At 42.1% G+C, this 16,069-nt stretch overlaps 1 protein-coding gene across 1 annotated transcript in view; it reads right to left on the bottom strand.

Moving 5' to 3' along the window:
* Positions 1-1,038, bottom strand: part of BNIP2 (BCL2 interacting protein 2) — a 34,102-nt gene extending 33,064 nt beyond the window's left edge. The window contains exon 1 of the mRNA XM_073303649.1: positions 907-1,038. The gene's annotated coding sequence lies outside the window, so the exon portion shown is untranslated. The remainder of the gene's footprint in view (positions 1-906) is intronic.
* Between the last annotated feature and the right edge of the window lie 15,031 nt (positions 1,039-16,069).

Genomic DNA, 16,069 nt, shown 5'->3' with positions numbered 1-16,069 from the left:
CATTCTAGGCATCCGATGACGTGGGCTCTAGCCCACGAAAGCTTATGCTCTAATAAGTTTCTTAGTCTCCCATAAATCCTCCTTTTCTTTTTGCAGAAACAGCCTAACACAGCTGCTACTCTGAAAGCAAAACACAGCTGGGAGGGGGAGGGATAGCTTAGTGGTTTGAGGTTTGGCCTGCTAAACCCAGAGTTGTGAGTTCAATCCTTGAGGGGGCCATTTAGGGATACGGGGCAAAAATTGGGGATTGGTCCTGCTTTGAGCAGCGGGTTGGATTAGATGACCTCCTGAGGTCCCTTCCAACCCTGATATTCTATGATTCTATGAACCTAATTAATGATCTAGTACACATAACTGCTTTGCTTTTGAGATTTTATGTTAGATACCTTATTACTGCAGTTTCATACAGTAGTTTAACGTATACGTTACTGTAAAAGCACATCAAAGGCCAGTTCCTACCTCCAAACTTAGAGAAAGGGCGCCCAACAAAGAGCCTGGGCAGCCCAACTGAACCGTGGCCAAGGCTAGTTACACTTACCAAGTACGACGTTATCCTAAGCCACACGCCGCAGGCCACTGAGCGGCCGGCCAGAGACAGAGCAAACCCCCCCGCCCCCGCGCCCTGCCCCTGCTCGGGGGATGACCCAAGAACGGGGCCGCCCCCCAACAATGAGCAAGGGACTGCCCAGCCGCCCCAGCACCCCCCGCCTCAGTCACACCCCTCCAGGGGGCACCTCTCTCCTCCCGTCCTCGCCCCCTCCCGCCACGGAGAGCTAGCAAGAGCAACCGGCCTCTCCCGCTCCCCGGCCCCCACCCCCGCCGCCCGGGCAGCCCCTCCTCAGCCACAGCGGCGTCTCCCAGCCCCTTGGGGGATTCCGCCGCTCCGGCGGCGGGCGCGGGACGTACCGAACGGGGAATAAATCCTTCTTCCAGGCGGCGGCTCCGAGTCGCCCGGGGCAGCGGAGAGACCCCAACGCCTCCCGGCCCCACCACCGCCCTGACCCGGAACCGGATAGGAGGGGCGATGGGAGGAAGCCGAGGCCGGAGAGCGGCGGGTCATAGGGCCCCGCGGGGGGAAACGGCCCGAGGCGTTGCACATGGGGCGCATGCGCAGCGAGTTCCGACCCAACCACCTCGGGCCGCGGGGAGAGCGAGATGGACGCTGCTGTGAAGCGAGGCGCCGAGCCCCGCCAGTGGACGTGCGGGGGCATCGGCCGCCTCGCTACAGGATGGGGCCCCTGGGCGGGCGGCGCTGTGCGTCCCCCTAGCCGGGCAGCTGCCGGAGGAGGGAGGCTGGGCACGCCCCCCAGGGCCCCGTTTGACAGCGGTTGAGGCAATGAACGCCCCAGTGGGCTGCACTGGGAGCTAGGCACCAAACTCCCATTGCAGAGCTGGGCCTCAGCCGCTGGGGTCTCCAGCCCTATCTATAAACAGGGCCCCGCGTCACATGGAGGGGAGGGGCTCCCGTACCCTGCTGGCAGGGGTGCTGGAACCACGTGTAAGTGGGGGTGCTGAGAGCCCTTGAACCAAACTGTAAACCCTGTACAAGCTGGAAACCACTTCAAATCAGGGGGTGCAGCAGCACCCCTAGTTCCAGCACCCATCCATGTATCCCATCCATCCTTCAAATCAGGGGGTGTATCAGTGCCAAGGGCAGGTAGCTAGGAGTCAGGCTGGCTCCAGTCTTCACAGGGATGAAGCCGCTTCTCTCCCATCGAAATCAGGGAGAATGAAGCACCTAAATACCTTGGAGGATCTGGGTCTTGGTGCTCTATTCTCTACCCAAGCCCCAGGGGACTTTGTGACTGAAAAGCAGTAACAAGGCTCAGTGCTTATCATGCCAGTGAGAAATTATTCCCTATACTGCACATCAATTTAATAATAAAATTATAAACATTTACCAAAACGAAAAAAAAAAGCAATGTGTCAATCTTGTACCTCTAGAAGCTGGAGGTTCATATGAGGCTAGTGCTGTCTACCTTCAAGGTGTGGGGCAAGACCCACTTCTTCACAAAAGCATTTTCCAAAGGATGAAGTGTCCCTGCCTTGCCCCTCCAAAAAAGCAAATAAACAAAAATCACCACTGGAAAAAAGAGTAGTGGTCCATGCTCCATTCAGACAAATCTAAATAAATGCACCCACAAAGCATTTTGATGTGTGCTTTAGAAATGTGTGTAATTATTCTCAAAAGAGGACGGGCTCTTTTCCATAGAAAGGAAAAGTTTCTACATATTGATATGTATCAAGGTTATAATTTTTAAAATAGCCACACACTTGGAAAATAAAAAATTAAGATGTTTCAGTGGGTCAGGAGTTGCATCCAGAATGTCCTCCTACTGCATGAAATAATGTTATGCAATTGCATTTTGAGGAAAGGAGAAATACAAATACAGGTGGTTAGCCAAAAAGTCGTCTTCATCATTATCACATTCCTTTCTTGTGGTGGTGGACAGGGGAGACCGGGTCGAGGAAAAGGAAAACTGCTCAATTGGCTGGTGGCTAGAACTGGGTCTGAAAATCAGGATATCTGTATTCTATTCTGCTTCTGGTGCTGACTGTGTTCTTGGGCAAGTCAGTTCAGCTTTCCTATTTGTAAAATCGAGAGAATACCTACATCAGAGATGATATGTGACACTTGTGCCAAAATTATCAAATTTGGGTCCCAAAAGTTGGGCACCTAAATCCTTTCGGTAAATAAGTGGCCTAATTTTTTAGAACTGCAGAGTCTCAATGTATACTTTTGAAGTCAAAGGAACAGGAGGGCACTCAGCACTAAGTCATAGCTAATTTAACTTAAAGTTAACTCACATTTAAAAACTGCCTTGAGATCTTTGGACTTCAACCATTTTAGATGGCTAGCTAAAACACTTATGCCACTGCTATATTAATCATAAACCTTTACAGAAGTTACATTTTTCTGACCACGCACATAGATCCAACTAGGACACTGATCTATTACCACATTATCCTCCACCCTTTCAAAATCTTCCCAGTGAAGTCACGTACCTTGCCCATCATAGACTTTGAGGTAGTCCTCCCACACAGGTCTTTATGCAAGAAAATCATTTTTGTCTGTAGTCTGTGTTCCAGCACAGGTGCAACTGCAGCATTGCTCTCAACAGGATAAAAATGCTAGTGTAAATGGGCTCAGGCATTTTTACCACCATGTCATGAAAACCTGATGAGCTCGCTTCCTTTCACATAAGCAGGTTTTCATAATGTTGGGTAAAAACTCCTGAGCACTGTTTACACTAACGCTTATATCATTTCTAACTGTGCAGCTGCATTGTTGCTAAAAATGGGTACAAACTTTTCTAGGGCAGGTGCAACGGAAGATTCAGATCAACACAATGTCACTCTCTCAGACTATTATACTGTGAGTGGTCAGATTTATAAAGAGCTCAGCACATTGCCACCATATTGCGGCAGCTGCTAACCCAGCCAGTTTCTCTTCACTTCCCCCACCCTAGGTTGCCAAGGCAAGGGTGGAAGGGTGCAAAAAAATGAAGTCTGTTTCAGGGCAAAGAGGAGGGTCAATATAGAACTGGGAATAAACAAGTAAGAATGAGGGGGAGAGATGGAAGAAAGAGGAGGGGGGAATGGATTTAAAGGTGTGGAGGAAGAGAGGAGCAATGAGCAGAGAAAAGTGAGAAAAGGAAAAAAGACAAAGATGAAGAAAAATATGACAGAGCACATAGACAAAAGAAGAGCAATTAATAAGGTAAGGTCCTGAGGGTGGTGACCACATTATCTTATGTGTTTGTACAGAGGTTAGCACCATGGGCCCTAATATATATTGGGGCCTACAGGCACTACCATCATATATATGTTTAGTAATCAAATAATAATAATAACTCAGAGCAAGAGATGGTTTAAATAAGGAAGAACTGCGTGTACAGATACAAGTTGAAAAATGCAAAAAAAGGCTGAGACTTGAAAAAAATAGCAAAAGGGACACAGATGGTAAATACTCACCTCCTACCTTGATTGTACATCCCCATTTTGATTCTGGGAAGGTGAGGACATCAAAGAACAAGTTGGATGGGCATTGCTTGGTTGTAAAGTGCACAGGGATACCTTTCTTCTTTCTCTGCCCCCATGTCCTTTATACACCTCCTTGAATGTCTGTCACACCATTGCTTGTGCACCTCACTTTGAAATATCCTCCCATCCATACGATTCCAATGTTCCACACTGAAGATCCAGTCACCTTAGTTATTTGATCAGTTCCTATTGGCCCAATGCATGAAGCATCTTCAGAACTGGGGGGGGAAAAGATTGCCTGTAGGCTGGTTTTCCAATGAGTCACTTGTCCAGGTATTGAAGACAGCCAGCTTGGGGCACTGTGAGCTTATTTGGAAAAAAAGACTCATTACCATTTGTGGAAGATTGGAGTCCTGAATAGCACAATATACTCTGCTATAGTAGAATATCCATGAGTACTATTGGAATTATGCCAGTCTCCTGGGGCTGAGCCCTGTAGTTCATAGAGCTCTATACCTCTTATTCTGGGACATTATACTGAAGGAAAGTGGAGATCCATCATTCAGGCTGTTAAATTCCAGCACTGCTCAAGACCTACTTATAGGTCTAGTAGTTTTTATGTTTGAAAATCTTTACTTGTGGGCAAATATAAAAATCAAACCCAAATCTGTTGCAGGTTTCCATGTTACTATTCTTCTACCATGTTTATCTTAGGTAAGGTATAAGATCAGATTAATAACTGATACATTCTCTCATGGAGATTGTTCCCTGCACTTTCATGGATGGATGTAACAACATACAAAGTTTGGTTTTTTACCCCTATAAATAGGGCCCTACCAAATTCACAGGCCATTTGGGTCAATTTCACAGTCATGAGATTTAAAAAATCGTAAATTTCATGATTTCAGCTATTTAAATCTAAAATTTCACAGTGCTGTAATTGTAGGTGTCCTGATCCAAAAGGGGTTGTGTTGGGAGTCATAAGCCTATTCGGGGGTGGGTTGCGGCGCTGCTACCCTTATCTCCGTGCTGCTGCTAGCAGCGGCCCTGCCTTTAGAACTGGGCAGCTGGAAAGCTGCAGGCCAGGAGCCCAGCTCTGAAGTCAGAGCTGCTGCCTGCAGAGCTGGGCCCTCAGTCAGCATCCACTATTCTCCGGCTGCCCCCTCTGAAGGCAGCAGTGCAGAACTAAAGGTGGCACGGTATGGTATTGCCACCCTTACTTCTGCACTGCTGCTGGCGGGGCACTGCCTTCAGAGCTGGGCGCCTGGCCAATAGCTGTTGCTCTCTGGCCACCCAGCTCTGAAGGCAGTGCAGAAGGAAGGGTGGCAATACCGCAACCACCCCTAAAATAACCTTGCGATCCCCCCCGCAACTCCCTTTTGGGTCGAGACTCCCAATTTGAGAAACACTGGTCTCCCCTGTATAATATAGGGTAAAAGCACACAAAAGACCAGATTTCATGAGGGGAGATCAGATTTCACAGTCCATGATGCGTTTTTCATGGCTGTGAATTTGGTAGGGCCCTACCTACAAATGACCACATGGTGATACCATTTTGGGACTCCATTTAAGACTAGTCAAAACTTTTCTATCAAAACGGTGTTTCAATTGAAGATTGGGTGATTTCTAAACAAGTATTTTCATGAAAAGTGTCTGCTTTCTGCAGAAATTTGAGTCTCCATTGAAAACTTTTCTTTTTTGGGCCAAAAGTTTTAATTTTTTGATGAAAAGTCAAAATTTTAAGTGGAAAGTTTTGATGAAATTTTTTCTTCCCCACAGGGGAAAAAAAATTGTTTTCTGACAAGCTCTATAGAGTTTGCCATTTATGTCATGCAGTGTTTCACCTTCTCCACAAGGTGGCAAAAGATAGCTGGAAATCAATCAGGGTGTTCAAATGTAACCTAGAAAAGAAGCAAAGAAGGGGTCAGAACCAACTGCATAACAAATGTTGAATACCTCTAATTTTTAAACATCAGAAAGTTGTAAATACAAGCATATACTTACATGAAAAGTGTACCAAAAAGAACTAGTTTGTAAGAATAATGCTGGGTCACAAATTTATCCTGCATGTTTGCAAAAACAACTGTTATACAAGTTTGGATGTGGGGTGATTTATGATTAATCTTTAGACTGATAATTGCCATTGAAAGCAACAATTTAAGACAATATGTACATTTGTGTGTGTTCTTCTTTTAAACATGGCAGTAATCTGTTTTTTTAAATACTTTGTTACAAAGAAGATAAAAACTGCCTCTGTGAGATGGTAAGTGTAAATAGCTCAGTAACCTAGGAATTTAGGAGTATTCAGTTGAAAGTCTGTGCCTGCTGGGCTGGACACGGAGAAATACCCTTGTTTGTTCCAGAGTTCTTATCTGAACAGGAATAGGATGAGTATTTCAGTTCAAAACATTGAAGAATGGCCTGGTGTTCGAGGCACTGAACTGGTGGTATTCAGGGAATTTGTGTTCAATTCCTGCCTCTGCCACAGATCTTGTGTGATCTTGGGCAAGTCACTTTGCATCTCTCTATGCCTCAGTTCCCCAACTGTGAAGTGAGGATACTATTGCTGCCTTTCTTCTACCTTGTCTGTTTAGACTGTCAGTTCTTTGGGGGCACAGATTGCCTCTTAATCTATGTACATAGAGTACCGAGCGTAAATGGGCTCCAATTTAGGTGCTATTGTGATATGGAATAAATGTGTAACATACCATACAATAATTTTCAGTGTGTAAGAGCTGGATAGGGTTTACAATCTGAACCACTTGTAGTATTTCTATAGGGCACAGAAGCAACTTATAGAAGCCCTGCATTTCTGCTACATAATCAGAGTTTCATTGCATTTTATATTAAAAAGAAATCTCACCCAATATTCATTTCCAGAACATATCGATTTAGTGGTACTTGTATTGGAATAGAAAACACAAATCTAATATCTGCCATTTCTGAATGGGGTTAAATCATCCTTCCCTGCACAACATTGAAGAAAATGCGCATTGTGCAGCAGGGATCAGATTAGCCCATACTGCAGAGAGTGTCTGAGCTGGCACTTACATTTTTTAATACTTGGAACCATTTTTTCCCATCTGGGGTAGAGGATTATGAAGTGCAGGATTTAACAGGAGATCGAAAATTGGGGCCAGGATTTGGAGTACAAGACTTTGAGACGTGGGTTATGGAACACAGCAGCTCAGGCAAGTTGGGGTACACATATGGCATCATGAGTGGGAACTATATCATGGCAGAGGTTGGGTTATGGGTCGAGCTCTTGTGATGAGCAAACCTTGGAAGAGTATCACTAGTTTCTCCTTCCTCATTTGGCTCCTGCTACATAGACCTTCTCTGCAGGGGGTGAATGCCATCCTCCCAGCCAGACAGCAGATTGCTTTGAGTTGCATCCACTTTTTGTGTAGGCGGAGGGAGAGCTGTGCCTAGTCACTAGCCCTTGCTATGTTTCTATATACCTGAACCTTGTTCCAAAGCTCTCTAAGCTATTTTAGATGGAATCACTGAGGAGCATGGCATGCATGGGTTGTGAACATATTCTGTTCTCTGCAGGCCTTTCTACTGCACCCATCTCTGAAGTATCTGAGCATTGGACCTCCTCACCACAATTTTGCCCCTTCCCATGCAGTATGCCTGCACCTGTTCGACCTTTTGGTACATACCTGCAGAGAGGAGGACAGGCAGGAATCAGCCTAAGTAAGGAACAGCATCCTCATCAATGATTGACAGGATCTCATGCTTGACACTAGAGAAGTGAGAATATTATATATAATATATAAAAAAAAAGAATATTATATATACTATATAAAAATGATGAGAGAAAATAATTGAACCTTACCCTGTCAAGGAAATGTCTGTTATTCACATTCAGTAGAAAAACTATTCAGCCTGTTCTGTAGGAGGATTTGTAGCCATTGTAACAGATTTTCCCTATGGCTGCAAACAGCAAGGGTAGTGTGAGCCAGACTGGGGCATGTGGTTACAGTAAGCAACTGGAAGTCAGGAGACCTGTTTCCTACATCCAGCCTCTGCCGCTTCCAGCTGTGTGACTTAAGCAGGCCACTTAACTTTTGCTTCTCCATTTGTGAAATACTTACCTATTTCACAAAAGGTATTGCGAGCCTTATTATTTGTAAAGCAGTTTGAGATCCTCAGGTGAAAGGTGCTAAGTGCATTCTTCTTAATAATTTTTCACCACTCCTTCCTCAGGCAAAACTGTTATTGACTCTAATTTTTGCCTGAGTAAAAATTAAGGAGTACAGCATGTTGGTAGAACTCTCTGAGGAGTATGTGGAAAATGAAAGATAAAGCAGATCTCTTGCTTGTGCCCCTTCCAGATAAAATCACTGGGCAATTGGGCAGAATCAGTATCATAAAAGGCAAAATTTGGCTCATTGCTGTTATATTACACTTTTTAAATATATTCCAGTGCTTGTTCTTCTCAAAAAAGGAAATGTTTTTCTCTGTTCTTTGAAAATATTTCTGCATAGCAATTCACGACTTGGTAAACACCCTTCTTTTATCTTACATTACATAGTAAAGATGTCTGATCTCTGCCAATTGCAAAGTCTGTGTACAACCAAGTGTTAATGATGATAAAATACCCAAGAAGCCTAAATTCAACTCTGACGTATATGACTGCATCTTTCCGTGATCTTTGAAGTCAGCTGCTTTGCTTACATGGACAAGTACAGTGGCATATTAAGAACATAAGAACAGCCATGCTGGGTCAGACCAAAGGTCCATCTAGCCCAGTATGCTGTCTTCCGACAGTGACCAATGCCAGGTGCCGCAGAGGGAATGAACAGAACAGGTAATCAAGTGATCCATCCCCTGTCGCCCATTCCCAGCTTCTGGCAAACAGAGGCTAGGGACACCATCCCAGCCCATACTGGCTAATAGACATTGATGGACCTATTCTCCATGAATTTATCTATTTATTTATTTCTGAACACTGTTATAGTCTTGGCCTTCACAACATCCTCTGGCAAGGAGTTCCACAGATTGACTGTACATTGTGTGGAAAAAATTCTTCAAGAAATACAATTATACCCCACTTACACATCTCTGATCAGAATCCAGCATGAAGGGAGGACCTGCAGCATTGGAAAAATCCTTGTGCATAGTCAAATTAAAAATTTACACCTCCATCCAATAAAACTATTGAGCGCTTCTTTCTTGTCTGTTCTAACAGTCAGGCTGTTATTTCCACTTGCATGCATATAAATTCAGTGATGTTTGGTTCAGTTAACTTCTGACAGTTTTTTGAAAAAAACATGAAGCACCCTGTTACTTGGACAGAAGATATCTTTGCTGGTTGAGCTTGAGGGGGAAAACTGGATACAATTACATATTCTTTTAATTATTCATAGCGCGAGTCTGAAGTGAGTGTGTATACGTTTTTCACTTATTCACTTTATAAAATTCAAAACTAAGCCCAGCAGCAGTTTTGTTCTTGGCATTGTGACAAGTTTCCTTTCCTCAATGAAGCAGTCAAAGGAATCGTTCCCTGGAGAGTCTGTCATTCCCCCACATCCCAGAGAGTTGAGGGGGCAGCAGCCACTCATTACACACACACCTCACCCCCAAACCCACAACATGCACATCCCAGAGGAACAGGAGTGGTCACATTTTTTGCATACGTTTTCATTTCTGTAGCTGAGTTGCAGTTGTGCATCAGTCTGGAACGCCTTTTGTAACGAGGACTTAAACTACCCTGATTCCTTCTCTGTTCATCCCCTTCCAAAACACATTTTTTAAAGAGGGGAGTCAGCCCTGTTTTGGGGAACAGCCAGTGTGAAAGCAGCACAGATGCCAAAGCCCATATAAACATACATTAGGAAATTATTTTGATCTGGCCTCTCAGGTGGCTGGCAACACATTGTGCTTCCATGAGAGAAATGCAAATTTATGGCACACAACTTGTCATGATTAAGGCAGAGCATCCAGAGGAGGTGATTGCCCTTTGGCAAAAGAAAGAAATGACTCTTTGCAACAGAGGTAGGATCATGGAATTAGGGTCCTCTTGGAGATCCATTACAATTTAGATTTCATTTTAAAGAACCATTAATTTTTCCAGCCATTCTGACAGTATTATTATTATTTGTATTGCAATAGCACCGATGGGCCCCATTCAAACAATAGCCTTGAAAGTCTAAATCTATATCTGCTGATACATGATTGCTTGTTGGGTTTGGAGGGGGCTGGGGAAGACAAAAGCAATGCCACAGGGAAGCATCAACTCTGTTCATTCTTGGCAGTGGGGTCTGCCCTTTGAAATTTAAATATCAGTGAAAGTGACCCTCCATGATGACAGAATTGTGGGCAACTCTCATCTACCTGGCTGAGTGGAATCCAATTCATTTTGTGCCACAGTTAATGAGGAATTACTGATTCCTGCTTTGGAATTTAGGGGCTGAGATCTGCTGAATTTAAGATGAAAGATTCCATGTCATATTACAAGTCCCTTGAGTCAGCCTACCAAATGACCAACTGTAATATCATAATTAGTCATGTGTTAGTATCAACTCCATCCTCCTTTGCAAGCCTAACACATGGCTAATTACATTAGCTTGGTGCACAAAAGAACACAAGGGAAGCTGGCAAAAGTGCAGTGGTGGAGCAGTTAATTCCCACTGTAGTATTTAGCAAAGCAAGTCTCTGATGGCTATGGGTTGATGTTGTGGAATTGGCATCTTTTAATTTAATGCAAATATAATAAGGGAAAAAACCCACAAGTCTGTCTGATTGAGTACTGCCCTTCCTATCTCCTGCATCAAAGGACAAAGTGTTCACTTTTCACAAAGCAGGTAGTTTTGGCATGCTCATTTTTTGGTAAAATAAGACATTTTGGAAAGACATTTTGCAGCTATAGCAACATTGTGTCTTTCAGGGCAACTGCACCGCTTCAGTGAAGCCACTACCAACTCCAATAAGAGGGCTTCTCATCTCTGAGAGGTGGTAGTTTGGTCAAAAGGAGAATTTTCACATTGGCCTACTGCTGTCTACAGTGGAGGTTAGGTCGGTTTACTTGGGTCATTCAGGGATGTGGATTTTTCACACCCCGGAGCAACGTACTTATATTGACCTAATTTCCTAGTGTAGATCAGGCCTTACACTTATATATGTATAAATATAGGGGTAGATTCTCTGGTCCATTTCACTTTCTTTGTGCTATTTTGGGTCTCCAATGGGCTTACAGTTACTATAGCTGTCCCCAGTGAACCATTCAGTACAGGGTGCATAGTGGAATAGTGGCTGGAATGGGCTCATTTGGTAGATGATCCCTTAGGGATTCTTACCAGCTGGTGCAGATGGAAGCAGCCCTTAGACCATTTCAACCTCTGGAAGAAGAAGGGACCAGTCAAAGTATGAGGGAACTTGCACTAGTTCCTTGGTGCAAATCTCACCTCTGCTTCACAAGTCCAGTGGAGACATGGCAAAGCAGGGGAATTGGCCCAGTATCAAAATAATCTTCACTAATCTGACCATGTCTCTCATACATCCTCTAAGACACTTAACTGGCTCCCCATTACATTGCACACCCAGTATCTCTGGGCTTTCTCCTATGCTGCCCTTTACGACTGGGACAAAGCCCAATACTCAACTGCTGGAAAGCTGGGTTGCAGCCTGAGCAGGACCTTTTCCTCTTGCACCAATATCTACAAACTGTGCTCCCCAAACCTCACTCTTAGTAAGTTTGCTTGGGGCCCTCTCCAGCAGGTCAGGGTCTTTAATCTTGAAATCTTCATCTTGTAGGAATATTTAGTTTTTATTCTATCTATTAATTTTAATTTTCAAACAGTAGTCTGTGAAGATTGGCTAAATTAAATCATTTTTGCAATTAGTGTCAGATGAATCCATTATGGGAGGTAGATAATGGCAGAGATACAGAGGTAGTTACATTTTGACAGATACCCTCATTGGGTTTAATGTTTTGTATAATATCTTCTTGAGCGAACAGAGAACTCACCTTCCTGCCAACCTTCCCCCCACTTCTACCCATCTCACCAGGTTAAAACAACATCCTGTATTATTGGGGCTATTGAAGGATTTAAAACAAAGCTTTCTTTGGCTCTCTCCATACTGGAGAAAAGCACTGTTAACCTAGGATGATGTTAAACACCATTTTTCCACTAGTAGACCCTGTGGTTAGCCACAACTAGCTAACATGTTTTTAAACATGACTTGTCCACACTAGGAGCTAAGATGTGTTTAATTAACATGTAGTTAATTCATTTTATAACAAAATACATTTTCTTAGCATAGACATGGTTCATTTACTCTGGCACTTGGTGTTAGCACCTAAATTAAGGCTAAGTAATTGTTTTAGTTATACCTCTTTTTTAATGCCTGATCCTGAATACAATGGCAGCTTTATCTGAATTGGGACTATGCAATCAGCCTACTAAAGAATTGTATGAAGAGTTTCTTGGGATGATATTTTGTTTTAAAAAAAATCAGTTTTGGCATTTCTAGTTTAATTCACTTTACTCATTATTCATTTTTTACTGGTTTCAGATGTGGTTTTGTCAAGCGTGTGTGTGTGTGTGTGTGTAACCTCTTTAATATAACATTTTGTAAATACCTTGGGCCTGATTCTGCACTCCGACCGTAGCAAAATTCCCACAGGCTGCAGTTAGATTTGGTAGGGCTTTTTTTAAAAAAGCAAACCTGATTCATGAATATTTTCACAAATAAAAGCACCAAGTTTGGAACTATGTGTTTAGAATGATGGGCATGAATAAAATTTTCAAAAGCACCTAAGTGTCTTAGAAACCTAAGTCCTATTTTCAAAGCAGTTTAGGATGTTAGAAGTCTAAATTTCTTTGAAAAATCAATGGGACTTAGACCTCCTGAGTGCCTAAATCACTTCTGAAAATGTTAATTAGGTGGAAATTTTATGGCTTGGGTTTAAGGCATTGGACTAGGACTCAGGAGATCTGGGTTTGATTCTCAGCCCTCCCAGCATGTGAGACACTGGGCAAAAGAGGTCACGGTCTATCTGTGACTCAGTTCCCCATTTGTAAAAGTATAGTACTTTCCCCCCCACACCTTTTGTTTTGCCTATCTAGACTGCAAGATCTTTAGGGCACAGGTTATTTCTTACTGTCACAATTAGAGCCTGTAAGTGGTATTATACAAATAAAATAAATAAGTAATGGATGGGATCATATTATTCATTCATTGTTTGAGTATTTTTGGGACCACAATCTATGCATGAAAACATTCACAAATCTTGCAAGTGACACAAAGTTTTGAACAAATATTTATTGGAAAACTCATGCTGAGAATGTGCTCTGCAGTATCCTTTAATATTCACTCTTTGAACCCTTCCATTGACTGTAGTTGGTGTTAGGTTGGGCCCGAGTACTTTGTGGTGATAATATTTGAACTCTCTGAGGAAATGGGCTATCTCCCTGCTTTACTTATAGATTCATAGACTCCTAGGCCAGAAGGGACTATTGTGATCATCTAAACTGACGTACCATATAACATAAGCCAGAGACCTTCCCAAAAATAATTCTTAGATCATCTCTTTTTGAAAAACATCCAATCTTGATTTTGAAATGATCAGTGATGGAGAATCCACCATGACCCTTCATGTATTGTTTCAGTGGTTACTTATGCTCACTGTTAAAAATTTTCACCATATTTCCAGTTTGAATTGGTCTAGCTTCAACTTCCAGCTATTGGGTTATGTTATACCTTTCTCTGCCACATTGAAGAGCCCATTATTCCCCATGTAGGTACTTATAGTCACCCCTTAATTTTCTCTTTAGGTTAAATAGTTTTTTCTCCTTGCGTTAATCATTAAAAGGCATGTATTCTAATCCTTTAATCATTCTTGTGGCTCTTCTCTGAACCCTCGCCAATTTACCAGTATCCTTGAAATTGTGGACACCAGAACTAGTAACAGTATTCCAGCAGCAGTCGCACCAGCGTCAAATACAGCGGTAAAATAACCTCTCTACTCCTTCTGGAGACTCCTCAGTTTGTGTGTCCAAGGACCACATTAGCCCTTTGGCCACAGACTTGCACTTGAAGCTCATGTTCTGCTGATTATCCACGACAACTGCCAAATCTATTTTTAGAGTCACTGCTTCCCAGGATAGAGTCCCTCATCTTATAAGTAAGGCCCATGTTCTTTGTTCCTAGAAATATATATATACATTTAGCCATATTAAAACATATACTGTTTGCCTGAACCTAATTTACCAAGCAATCCAGACTGCTCTGGACCAGTGACCTGTCTTCACTATTCACCACTCTCTCACTGCAGACTTTCAGTGATGATTTTATGTTTTCGTCCTGGTAATTAATAATAATGTTAAATACTGTAGTATATGGCCAAGAATTAATCCCTCACTAGAAACACACCAGTACCATGTTTACAATTACATTTTGAGACCTATCAGTCAGTTTCTAATCCATTTAAAGTGTGCCATGTTAATTGTATATTGTTCTACTTTTTTAAATAAAAATGTGATATGGTACCAAGTCAAATGCCTTACAGAATTCCCGGGGTATTCCAGCAATGCTGTTACCTTTATCAACCAAACTTGTAATCTCATCAAAAAAAGATATCAAGTTAGTTTTCCATAAATCTATGGTGATTGGCATTAATTATATTACCATCTTTTAATTATTAATCAAATCCTATATCAGACACTCCATTATCTTGCCCGGGATTGATGGCAGGCTAAGAGGCCTGTAATTACTTGGATCATCTCATTTATCCTTTTTAAATATTGACACAACTTTAGCTTTCTTCCAGTCTTCTGGAACTTCACCAGTGTTCCAAGACTTATTGAAAATCAACATTAATGGTCCAGCAAGCTAGTCAGCCAGATCTTTTAGAATTCTTGGATGCAAGTTATATGGACCCGCTGATTTTAAAATGTCTGATATTAGTAGCTTGAGTTACTGTTGGAATGGAAAGTGTTTCATCACATATATGACATGACTGTATAACCTATTTTTCCCCAAATACAGAACAGAAATATTTCGTGAACTCTTCTGTTTTCTGCATGATGAATGATAATGCTACCATTTCCAGCTAATAATGGACCAATGCCATTGTTAGGATCCTTTTTGTTCCTAATATACTTTAAAAAACTCCTCCTTATTATCCTTAATTCTGCTGGCCATAAATTTCTCCTTGTGTCCCTTTGCTTTTCTTACTAATTTTCTACAATTCCTATCTTCTGATTTATTCATTACTATCAACTTTCCTGGTCTTCCATTTGTTATATATTATATCTTTATTTTTTATACCTGACTTCCCTTCCCCTCTAAATCAAGTTGTTTTTTTTAACCCATACAGCCTTTTTCCTTGATTGTGGCTTTTGGGGTATCTCGTACAGAGTTCTTCAACAATTACTCATTATCATTCACATTTTTCTGATTAAATTCTTCCTTCCAGCTAATTTGGCTCATAATTGTTTTCAGCTTTGTGAAATTGGCCCTTTGAAAATATTTATATCTATACATATCACTGGTTTGGATTTCATTCTATTTGCACATTATAAATGTGATCTAGTCATGATCATTGGTACCTATGTTATCATTAATTTTTGGTTCTGTGATCAGTTTCTCTGTGTGTGGCAACTTGAGGTCTAATACAGAATTCTTCCATGTTGGATGTAACATTTTTTGTTAGGAAACTGTCAACAATAATATTTAGAAATCCCCAGGATGTTTTTGTACTGGCAGCATGAGACCTCCAGCATGTGTCCCTCAAATTAGAATCCCCCAGGATATTGTAGCATTTTTTCCCCGTACACATTATAGATAGGCACAGAAAGAGTCCGTTACCCTGTTTCCTAGTGTGATTTGGTGGTCTGCAGCAAACCAGTCTTGTGCTTTATCTGTTAAGACACTGACCCATAAGCATTCAAGATAATTTTCTTCTGAGTTATCTGTGACTGCGAAACAGGTAATGCCATTTTTGACCAAGTGCCACTCCTCCTCCCCTTTGTCCTATTTGGTCCTTCCTAAATAGGATTTTTAACATTCCAACTGTGCAAATCATCCCACCAGGTTTCACTAATACCAACTAGATCAAATTTATGCTCATAAA

Source organism: Lepidochelys kempii, chromosome 10 (assembly GCF_965140265.1).
Source record: "Lepidochelys kempii isolate rLepKem1 chromosome 10, rLepKem1.hap2, whole genome shotgun sequence".
NCBI lineage: Eukaryota > Metazoa > Chordata > Testudines > Cheloniidae > Lepidochelys > Lepidochelys kempii.
Note: the sequence above shows the minus strand (reverse complement) of the source record. Positions and strands in the feature narration are given on the sequence as shown.